The sequence below is a fragment of the Mustela nivalis genome, assembly GCF_964662115.1.
Source record: "Mustela nivalis genome assembly, chromosome: 4".
Taxonomy (NCBI): domain Eukaryota; kingdom Metazoa; phylum Chordata; class Mammalia; order Carnivora; family Mustelidae; genus Mustela; species Mustela nivalis.
The window spans coordinates 106916203-106928311 of record NC_139023.1 but is presented as its reverse complement, the minus strand read 5'-3'; positions in this window follow the sequence as shown (position 1 = coordinate 106928311).

Sequence of the window (12109 nt, the reverse complement as noted above, 5' to 3'; positions counted from 1 at the left end):
CACATCCCCTGTGCAAAAGTATAGCAAGTGTATGCTTATGATCATTCGCTTTTCTGTATGCATGTTATGCAGTGTTCATTAAAAATTAATGTGATTTTTACATGCATTATATTCTTGTATCTGCTGACATATATATTTTTTCAAGTCTTGAGATAAAATTGACTATTTATAGAAACATGCAGTATTCATTTTGCCACTTTACCTAGCACTCGGCAAACTCTGGGAGTCTCTAGAAGTGTCAATACCCTGGTATTGATGACAGACATTGGGTCATGGCTGTCTCTGGCGTGCAGCAGTAGCTCAGGATATTCCGGGACAGTCAACAGAATGTTCCAGAGCTTGGGCAGTGGAGTTACAGTGCCTGAGTTTGAATAAATGACTCCACCTTTCCTGGTGGTATAACTAAGGACAAGTAATGTAACTTCCTTTTACGCCAGTAGGGTACACCTCAATAGGGGTTTGAGAATTGATTGGGATAAACCACTTAGAGCACTTAATACGGGGGCTGGCCCATAGTAAGCATGGGAACAAGTGTTAATGTTTGCTAACTATTGTTAGGCTGTGAGCAAATTTTGGTCCTTCTCCCTCACACGTGTCTCTCTCATCCCCAGCCCCCAAACCAGGACACTACACATTGCTTTGTATGTATCAGATGCTCAACATTTCTTCAGTTGAATTGGGTCTAGTGATTCCCCACAGTCTGTAGGAGAAAGTCCAATCTTCTTCAGTTTCATTTCAGTTCCTACCTATTCTCCGGATTCCGTCTCTTCACTGTTCTATATTAATCCCCTGTTCCTATCACACAAGTCTAAAACCATTTCCAGTATGCCTTGTTGTGCTTTTCTCTCTCAGAGGCTTTTTTTGCTTGTCTTGCATTCTCCCCACTATCTGAAACAGCCTTCCTCCTCTGTTCCTTCCGTAACTTCATGAATCTTTCAAGACTGATTAAATTGATCTCCTATGGCCATGCTTCTAATCTTTTTTAATTCACAAAACCCGTTGAGAATCTGACAACTTCAATCTGACAGTTATCCTGGAAATAAATATGTACTTATATACAAACCATCCTGTTTTGGAGGTTTCAAAATCCCCCTGAATCCTGGTCCAGCCCCCCATCTCTGGTCCTTGGGCGACCGTCACCATCATGAAGTGACTCTTACTTCAGTGCCCACACTAATTCCTCTCTGGACAAATACATTGTTTCTTCTTTTGCTGTTTACACCCACTTTCATATGTGTGTGTGTGTGTGTGTGTGTGTGTGTGTGTTTTCTCTCACAGAGAATGTAAGATGTCTGGAGACTGGCCCATTATATCATGCAAGAGACTCCTGGGTCAAATGAGATCTCTGAATACATAATCTTTAAAAGGTGAGGGGTCATCAATCAGGAAAGACTGTTTGCTGTAATCAGAAAGTGACCATTTTCTGCCAGCAGACAGAGTGATCAAGGACGTGATGAGATCCGACTTTCACTGCTGAGTCTGTAGGCTTAGTGGAATTACAAGGAAGGAGAAATCAGCCAGAAACATTTCAAGCCTGTGGACCCTTCTTATATTTATAACAACATGTTTTCCTAGTAACAGTTTATTTTGCTGAAAACATTTAAATAAAAACTTCCAGAGCCTCTCTGAGAAGATGGTTTTGCATTCCCCTGTCAAACACCTGCCTGATTTTAATGTGCTACTATTTTAGTCCCTGTAAACATATACTCTCTTCCATAAGACTGGAGTTGGTCTCTGTATAATTATCACACACACAGCCTCTAAGAATAGAAATAGGTGCAGAGTATTTTTTGGGGGGGGGGAGCTAACTCTGGTGAACTGTCCTCTCTGTATACCTATAGTGGCTACAGAAGCCAACTCATGGGCAAGAAAACCATTTCTAACTCAACACAACATACTTTTAACACAGCAGCTCACAAAACACGCTCTTACTGACTTTGGGATATGATCTGGATTAAACCCAACAGACTGATCAAAAATAGTCCTGAATTGGGGCGCCTGGGTGGCTCAGTGGGTTAAGCCGCTGCCTTCGGCTCAGGTCATGATCTCAGAGTCCTGGGATCGAGTCCCGCATCGGGCTCTCTGCTCAGCAGAGAGCCTGCTTCCCTCTCTCTCTCTCTCTGCCTGCCTCTCCATCTACTTGTGATTTCTCTCTGTCAAATAAATAAATAAAAAATCTTAAAAAAAAAATAGTCCTGAATTGCTCGAACCTCATTTCCTTCTCTGTTTCTGGTGAATTCCAGGGTCTGACAGATAGAGACCCCACCTTAGTAACTATCAGATTTGGATTATTCAATATATAATAAATACAAAATAACATTTGATAACATTTTATTTCCCAGCTTTCCACCCCCACAGAGTGGTTGAATTTGCATAAATCAAGTGCACTTGGGTTGAAGAATGGTATTTCAGACGTTAGAGACACCTTTTGGCCTCTGAGTTCTATTCTGAAGGCTTGCTCCCCATTCTGGGCTCAAAACGAGCCCACTTGGAACCAGTTGTAGACTTTAGATACTGTTTCCATGCAAAAAGCTTAATGAATACCAACAACCTTAACTGGACAAATCAAATGGTCACCCAAAACCCACCTGATTATCTAGAAAGACTGGCAGGTTTTTCTTTCCAAGACAGAGACCCGTTCTTTTCAAATTCCTATTTGTTATTTGTTGCCTTTCCTCTATGAAATGATTCATTTACATGGTTGACTTTTGGAGTAGTACTTGAGTTTTTTTAAGCCATGACATTTAAAATATGTTTCATTTCTGCTACTGTGGCATGCGGTACAAATAAACCATTTGAAATGGCTGAAGTGAATACTTCACGTATGTGTGTATTCATATCTGCAGTGCAAGTGGGCGTGGAGAGGACTGGAGTCCCAACTTCTTTTTTTTTAAAGATTTATTTTACTTTATTTATTTGACAGACAGAGATCACAAATAGGCAGAGAGGCAGGCAGAGAGTGAGAGGAGGAAGCAGGTTCCCTGCTGAGCAGAGATCCTGATGCAGGGCTCCATTCAGGGCTCAATTCCAGGACCCTGGGATCATGACCTGAGCCAAAGGCAGAGGCTTTAACCCACTGAGGCACCCAGGTGCCCCTGGAGTTCCAACTTCTAAGCAAAGTGTTTTGTCTCTCAGAATGCACTTCTAGACCTCACAGTCACCCTTTTGCTGTGGATGGGTGTGTCTTCCTCAGTTCTCACTTTGCAGAGCTGCACTTTTGAAAGTTCAGCTCCGACAGCTGCTCACACAAAGAGGACCATATTGAAGACTCTATGGAGAGAGTAAGAATGTTCTCCCCTGTGTTTGGTGAGTAGAGAATGTAGAGCACTCTTAATGAGACACCAGGCAGCTCCCCAACCGTGGTAATAATAGCTAATAGGGTCAGGGTGAGGGTTAGGGAGATAAGACATGTGAAGTGCTTAAAATGTTGTCCAGCATATAGGGAGGCCTCTGCTGTTTTGATGCTGCTTCCATGGGTGGCCTTATGACTCCAGGCACCCTGGGAATGAGTTTTGATCTTTTTGGAACCATCTCGTGAAGTTTTCATAACTTACTGGCCCAAGATATGTCAAAGGCAAGCAGAGATCATCTTTAATACAAGATATTCATTTAGAAACAAAGATTCAGCCAAGCTTTTCCTCTTTGATAGCCTCAGGGGGAAAGGCAGTGGGCTTGTCATTTCCCTGTCGGAGGAGGAGTAGAGATCTGCAGGAAGAATGAATATGTAGGTCATTTAGTTCAACCCGCTGAGTGTAAGGACAATAATATGGAGAACAGAGGATGCACCAAGATAACAGATAACTTGTCACCATCAGTAGATCTGTCCTACACTAGGTATTCTCCCTTCATTTGTCAATTTCCATGGAGAAAGGAAAGCCAAAATCACACTTAATCATGAAACTGAAACACAGCCCAATCTTCTTTAAAGAAAGCAAACTTTATGTAGTCTTTTAAATTAATCCTACTATGGAGATGTAGCTAAGCCCACAAAGCTGTATCTTTTCAAATGCTTTTTCTGTATCAATTGAGTGGACTAAGTGGTTCTTCTTCTCTTATTGATTTGTTTCTATCACACTGATTGATTTGAAAATGTTGATGATCTTTGAAAGAGAAAATTCCAAAGTAGCTTCAAAGAATTCAGAGGAAGACAAGCTATGAGGGAAGTAGAACTCTCTGGAAGCCACAATGCCCACTAAGAGAAACTAGGCCTTGTGGTCAGCTCAAGACATGTGGTCAGCTCAAGACGTGAAGACTCTTCCAGCCTCACAGAAGGGGAAAGCCAACTGTTATATCCAGGCCTCAAGAGAACTGAAAGGCTGGATTACAGAGAAGAAGAAGCGTGGTAAGATCTGTGCACCAAGGAAGTTTTGCCAACAACCCAATCTGTGGTAAGCTCTTTGACACTTGTGTCTATTCTGCTTGAACCTAAGTCCAATAGCAATAAACCATGAGGGTAATATCAGAGTAGAAAGGTTCTGGGTCCAAGAGTGCTAGGAAGGATTTATATTTGTGGCATCTGGAGGCCTTGTGGCTGGGACACACTCATTATTTAAAGGACTCAAAGTTATAACTACAGAAAAGGAGCTAAGCACCAAATCCAAACTAGATATGAAGACAGAAAGGAGAAAACAGCAAAGTACATAGAAGGCTAAGATGCAGGGCAGACAGGGGAACAGGGGAACAGGGTTCTGAAACAGAGGCTGGGAATGATTTGCCCCAATCACACTTTATTCTCAGCACTCTAACAAAATTGCTCTTGTAAGAGTTACAGATGAGTCCTTGGATTGAACAGTGGTTTTCGGTCCTCTACTTTTTTCAGCAGCATTGGACACTGTTGACCATTCCTTCTTCCTTGATTGAAACTTCCTTGATTGTAAGTTTCTTCATTTGGCTTCCAGGAAACTATGTTGCTTGGAGCTTCTTCTACCTCATTAATTGCTCCTTCAGTCTTTTATGTTTGTTCTTTTTTTCTCAGCACATGGTCTTCTTTTCTTCTTTTCTTTACACTTTCACTTTGTGATTTCACCCAAGAAATTCAGTACTTTCTGTATAATTTAGATAGTGGTGATTCCCAAATGAATATCTCTAGTCTAACCTCTCTCATGAACTCCTATTCAGGTCTCTGCTGGGGTGTTTAATGGATACCTCAAACTTCATATGTCCAAAATTGAACCCCTTATTTTATCCCCAAATCTCTTTTACTCATAGCTATTCCTATTTCAGCCCATGGGAACTCCATCCTTCCAGATGCTGAGGCCAAAATCCTTGGTGTCGTCTTTGAACCCCCTATTCTCTCACCTCTTGTCCAATCCATCAGCAAATCCTATTGGCTCTGTCCTCCAAATACATCCAAAGCCCTATCTCTTTTCTCCACTTCCTACCCTGCTCTCAGCCTCTAGCTTCTCTGTTCCAATTAGTAAAGCTGGATCCCAAGCATTTGTGCTGTTTTAACCTTTCCCCTACAGCCTAACTCAAACAGGACAGCCAGGTTTGTTTCCTCTTGGAAGTATAAGTCAGAGCATGTCATTCTCCTGTTCAAAACCCATTTCCCACAGAATTAAAGCCAAATTCCTTATAATATTCAAAAGAACTGACATGAGATCACCCCCCCTTACTTCTCTGACTTCATCCTTATTTCTCTCCCCCTTGCTCATTGGTCCAGCCATAATGGCCTCTTTACGGTTTTAGAAAACAGGAGGTACCATTCTACTTTTTGCTATTTACACTGGCTATGCCTGTAACACTCTTCCCTCATTATCCATGACCTCTGACTTCTTTAAGTTCCCACTTAAGGTCAATTTCTTCATGGGTTCTACCCTGGCCACGCTATTTAAAATTCCAAGCTACTCCCAACACCACTATTCGGATGTCCTTTCACTGCTCAAAATTTTAAATCATACTTACTACCTTCTAATATATTATAAAAAGTACTCCTTTACACTCATCCATTATGTTTTCATCTGTGACTATCTCCACTGTAAGCAAATAGGCTCGACAAAGTCAGGGTTCCTCTCTGTTTTGTTGACTTATGTATTCCAAGGGTCTAGCAGAGGGCCTGCTATGAGATAGGTATCTATAAGGACGTGTTAAAGAAATACATGATGCAAAGACTTAAAGGGGTGAGTCTTGAGGCTCTGGAGAGAGAAGTCTTCTACAGAAGCGTGAGAGGTGAAGCAAGAAGATAGCAAGCAGCCTAGCATTCCAGCTCAGGTGAGATCTGATGGCACTTGGACAGGTGGTAGCAACTGAGTAATCCCGTTTCTGGCCCAGTCTCCTTATCTGAACAGAGCTGGCCTCACCGTTAGCCAGTGCCGTACAATATGTCCCCATCTGGTCCTGGCCTGACTCCTAAGTCTTGTTAGATAGCATCTCTTTAAAGCCTGGCTCCAATGTTCATATCCAGGTGAAGCCAAAACCACCCAGCTGAATTCATCACTACCTCTCCTTGTTTCCAAGGTATCTTGCCCATACCTTTCACGTAATGTGCATTGCACTGTATGAAAATTCAAACATGTATCTTTTCATAGCCATAAATTTGTGTTTTACCTGGTAGGTCGTGAGCCCCTTGGAACAGTGAATATGTTTCACTGCTACTTATCTTTGTAACAAAACCAAGACTAATGCCTGCCCATGGTAAATGATCAGTCAATAAATAACAATTATTTTAGATCCAGCTCCATACATTCCATCTTAAGGAGGGATATCTTTCTGCTCTAAACAGTTCAAATGTAATCATATGATAACAACGGATGCAAAATGATTCTTTCTCAGAGAAGTCATGCATTTTTATAATTTAAAAAAAAATTTTTTAAGGAGGGGCCATTTCTACAATTAAATGTAGGCCATTTCTACAATTAAAAACATTTTAATGCAGGATCGTGCAAACATCATATCTTGTTTTTTGTTTTTGTTTTTGTTTTGCCAGGAAAAAAATTCAGAATTTCAGGCAATCAGTCATTAAGTCCCAAGTTTGTGGCCTTGAAAGTGAAGCATGTCTTCAGCTCTAAAGAAGCAGATTAAACCACTTGTGCTGTCAGCTTGAAGCATTTGGAACCTGGCCAGAGCTGCCTAAATTTTTTTTTTCTTTCTTTCTTATTCTCTTCCTTTCTGCCAGGCTCTCACAGGGAGTTCATTTGCAGAATCAAATGAAAACCAATCCCTTTTATGCAAACCTTCCTGAGGCAGCAGGGCTATGTTTGGTCACAAGAGCAGTGGTTCGTGAGGTGGAAGGCTGGGTGGTGATTTTTTTCCCCCACCAGGCCTCGCCAAGGTCCTCCCCACCACACAGCGATGAAAGGAAGGATCAAACAGCTCGCTCAAAGCCAAGTTCCATCAGACTTTGCTAAATATAGCGCACGTCAATAAACACCATTGTGAATATGCAGTTTGCCCGCTGAAGAATACATTGCCACCTCCATCAAAATTTGATGCATGCCTGGATGTGTTTAGATCTTCCTAGATACTCTTTGATCGACTGCAATCCAAAGCGAATTTTCTTCTTTATTTTAAAATCTGACGTTCAATCGTTTCTGCTCAGCGTTTTAGGTAAATTAATTAAAAACAAACAAACAAACAAACAAAAAACAACAACAAGAGTTCTGAATCAGGGAGGGCTGAATGAACAAAGTTTAATCACAGACAAGGCTGAAGTCTTGGCCATTCTTAAAAATACCACCTTAGATCAGGCTGCCACGATCCATGTCCTGTGTCCATGAAGTGAGTCCTCTGTCAGTCTGGTAAGGACTGGGGAGATGGAGTGAAGATAATCGTTGCTTTAGACAAATTCTCCTGAGTGGTGTCTACTGCTACAATTGCCAGAACATGTTCTGTTTTCTCGTCTGGAAGACTCTGATGGTCAAGATGCGGTACTTATTTTTGGTTTATGTTCACCTTTGATCCTGATGGAAGTCAACATCTTTGTTCTGTAGCCAGCACCCGATCCTTGGACTTCTGTTCACTCTCACCTCAAAAAAGATCAGGAGACAAAGCACACCCAGCACGCAAAGTTCAATAGTAGTTGGGGACAGGGACCTAGAACACTGTCTTCAGTGGGAGGCCTAGGGGTTACCACCAGAGGGCGTAAAGTTTTGCACTTACTTTGGCTTCTGAGCCCCCAGGCAAGGGGGAGAGGCGTGGGGATCTGAACACCCGTGGGCAGAGCCCACCCGCTGTGGTGTGTGAGCGGTGACAGTTGTGAGAGGAGCTTCCTGCCCCATGGGGTTCCGCTGCCTCCATGTTGGCATAGAAGAAAGCTTAGGACTTCATCCATCTATGGTTTTCAGCATCGGTGATTTGGGGGAGCAGGTTTTCACCCCTCCACACACCAGTTTCTTCTTCATTAGTTTATCCAGTCAACCCAACAAACTAGGGTCCCAATTTTAGAAAACAAATATTTCAGCCTTGAACCAGACAGAAAAAAAAGAAATAAAACATTCTGTAGTGCTAGCTGAATACAAAAGAAATAGATTCTAACAGGACAAAGGAAGGGAAGAAGTCTATATTTTTTTCATTGTGCTTTTTCCCCCCTTTTTCCTTTTGTAGTTACCAGCCATTTTGTATCGTTTATGTGCTTGGTTACTCAATCTTTAAAATGAGTGTAAACTAGGAATTTAGGCATTTATAAGATGGAGAGCCCTACTTCAGGAAAATCCAAAATAATACCCCCAAAATGACTTACAACATATGCATTGGGCATGGTTTTCTTCTTTACCAGAGGATTGTTCAATAAGTTCCTTTAAATCAGAATTGTGCAGACTGAAGCTTTTACAAACAGCTCTTGAGCATTGGAAGGAAACAAAAGATCTCAATTAATGTCTCAGCCACAGCACTTAGTAGCTGCATGACCTTGAGCACGTAGGTGAGTGAATTTTCAGAGCTTCCGTTTTCTCTTCTATAAAACAAAGATAGCAACACCTACTTCACAGACTTGTTAGGATCAAATGAGGCAGTTTGTGTGGAAGTGCTTAGTTAACACAACCCATTTATTTGTGAATTCAGGGAACTTTCGGCAGCATCTGCTCTGTGCCAGGCACTGCTCGGCACCGGTCTTGCGTTCTACATAGCACGTGGCACCTTCGTTTGCGATTTTCATCTGTTAGGGACTTCCAGCTTATGTTGAAACTCGGTCTCTGTGCCGTACACCCACAAGTTCTTAGAACTCTATCAAGTGGGTAAACTGAGGGCCAATGACTCATATTCGTTGACTTTGCAGAATTCAGATGCACTAGGAATGGTGAACAAATAGCATACCCGGGGTGTGTGTGTGTGCAAACCGCAGCCTTTCCCCCACACAGGAGGGAAAAAAAGTGCCTCATGGTGTGTGGCTGCTGATGCTGCTGAGGGGCTGGGCATTGGACAGACTCTTCCAGGTTGCCCTGCAGCCCATTCCCAGAGCCCTTGAAGGGGGCACCATGGCAGTGTGTCCGTGATGGGGCTGGCTGGTATCTAGGTTCCGGAGCCACGCCACATCGGTGGGCTGTTCTGTCTCAGGCCGTTCTGATGTCTAGTGCTCCATACCACCTCCTTTGTGTCCTGCCCCAACGGCCTGAGGTCCTGCTGTCATCCACACTCTTCTCATCTCCCCATGCCTGCCCAAGTGGAGCAAGGACTCTTTCCATCTTGCATTAGATCCTAAAAGCTATCATTCACCATCTTGCCTTACACTTATCTCTTCTGTTTAATTGGGCTTAAATACCTCGCTATGTAGACTTCCTCTGGAAATTTTTGTTTGCCCAGCCATAGGAAGCAAGATGGTAGCACTGTATAACTTGAAGGGGCTGTGGTCTGAATACGGGGCAGTGTGTGTCAGTAGCGTCTTCTGTAGCGTCTGGTACTATACAGCTTGTCCGGCCATCTGTGGGGTAGCCCCGATAGGAAAACTAGAAGCTCTGGAATATTCCTTGCAATTGAATCAAAGCTCAATCACGTCCATATTCTCCCATGCTCCTGCAAGTTGTTTTGGTCATTTTAGTCTTTGTCCTCAGCATTGGAGAATGTTCCAAGTACAGGCTTTCTTAATCCCTAGGAAACTGCCTCCTCCCTTCCATCCATCTTTTCACAGCCCTCGTGGGGGACTGTTTCATCTTTCCCCAGCATTGCTATAGCCACCCATTTCCTATCTGGTCTCCCTCCTCTCAGTTCCACCTCCCACCACTACCAGTTTTCTCGTGCTGACAGGGCGAGCCATCTAAATCACAGAGCTGGCCCGGCCATGCCCTGGCCTTCAGCCCTATAATGACTTTCTATGGCCTTCAGGACAAACTCCACACTTCTGAGCATGGATATAGGACCCTTCATCATTCTGGCTCCTGCTCTCACCTTCTGTTTCTGGAACAATGTACTGGCTCATTGAACTCAAGGCTTTTGCATTTTATATTCACTTTGCCTAGACTGCCCTTCCACTCTTCTGTCCCCTTCTTCTGAACGAGCCCAGCTCAGATGTCACCTTCTCTGGATGTAATTTGAAGGCAGAAGTGGGACCAAGTATTTAGCAATAAAAACACTTCTTCAGCCCACAGAGTGTTGAAAAGTAACAGTCTTGTAGAAAGGTCAGATAGAAAGTGCTGCCTCTCCCAGCACACCCTGATTTATAGGGGATTAGATGGTAGGGGCAAGAAGTTCAGAGAGCTATCCACAGAGTAAGGGCCATGCCAAGCCTTTCTACTCTGTTCCTTCCTGGTCTCTGGCTGCCATGCAGAGGTGACCAGATGGCAGAACGGTTCTAGGAGGGACAGCCTCAAGTTGCATGGGAAATAAAAGTCAGAAAATGGAACAGAAAAAGTTGAAGCTTGGGAAACTGAAAAACCAAATTCTGGCCACCGTGTCTTTAGACCTCTGATTATCATTCCATTATGATCTGTCCAAGGTTTGCATATCATGCTTCACGCAGCTCTAGGTGTTGCAGATGCTTTTCAAGAGCCACATCAGGGCACTAGAAGGAGCAGAAAGGTGATGAACCCAATTCCCCAAGATCACCTCCACTTCTGTCCTATATTCTGTTCTGCATAAAGTTCCATCAGTGCTGCTTCAAAAGCATTGCAAGACCCTAACGGAGACTAATTAATAAACAGTAGATATGCCATGAACCTTCTTCATTTGTTTCACCTTCTCCCGGAGTTGAGTAAGACTGTTGACGATACTTCAGTGGTAATGGGGCATTGTTTCTGGCTGCTCCTGCTGTCACCTACCTGCTCTGCTCCTTCCAGCTAGGCTGCTGACCGGTCAAGGATCAGTTGGGCTTTGTCCCCCAACCACTCAATGCCAGCTGTACTCGTTGATGACATTCTTTTAATCACATATTCTATAAGCCAGTGAAATGAGAGCCCTCTTTTCTATGAATACTAAGGAGAAGGCTTTGGGAAAACTTAATAAAAAACAAATCACTAAAAATATGGCTGTGGAATGATGCGTGGGGAAGTCAACGCTGTAGGGGAAGATTGTAAAAATCTAAATGGAATATGCTCTCAGACTGTTTCAAGAGTATCCTGGAGTTCTTATTCCGCTGTAAAGAAATCCAATCTGGAAATTGTACGTGGCATATCAGAAGGTGGGGTTCACTAAAACGGGGCAACAACCTCACTCCAAACAGTGTGTCCACACTCAGATCAAGCCTTGGCCCTACAGTCATCACTGGAAAATAGACATTTATGTTTTAAGAAAAAATAAAATGTTTTGATAGACATACATATTATTTTTATGATTCCCCACTTTGAGACAGACCAGAAAATGTTCTTTCTGTAAAAACAAACAAGAGAACAAGCAAGAAAGACAAACTCACAGCAACAGTCTAGGCTCTGAGCTTCTGTTGGAATCTTTTTTTTTGCCCCCAAACAGAGAAGTCACTTCTACTGAAGGGGACCCTGACTGGCTTTGCATTTGTGCAGCTGTCAGGCTCAATGGCCACTATAACACAGACAACATGGTCATTTCCAACTACAACAGGTGTCCCTGATTTGAAGTCTTTCTTAAATTTCAGCAGAGACTGCAGTATGATCATGAAAAAAAAGTTGGACCAGGAGGAGGAGGATAGTCGGGGGTGTGGAGTGAATGGTGTGACCTGGAGGATCTCTCTGTAACTGGTCGGTACATGGTCGGAGGGCCAGAGAGTTCT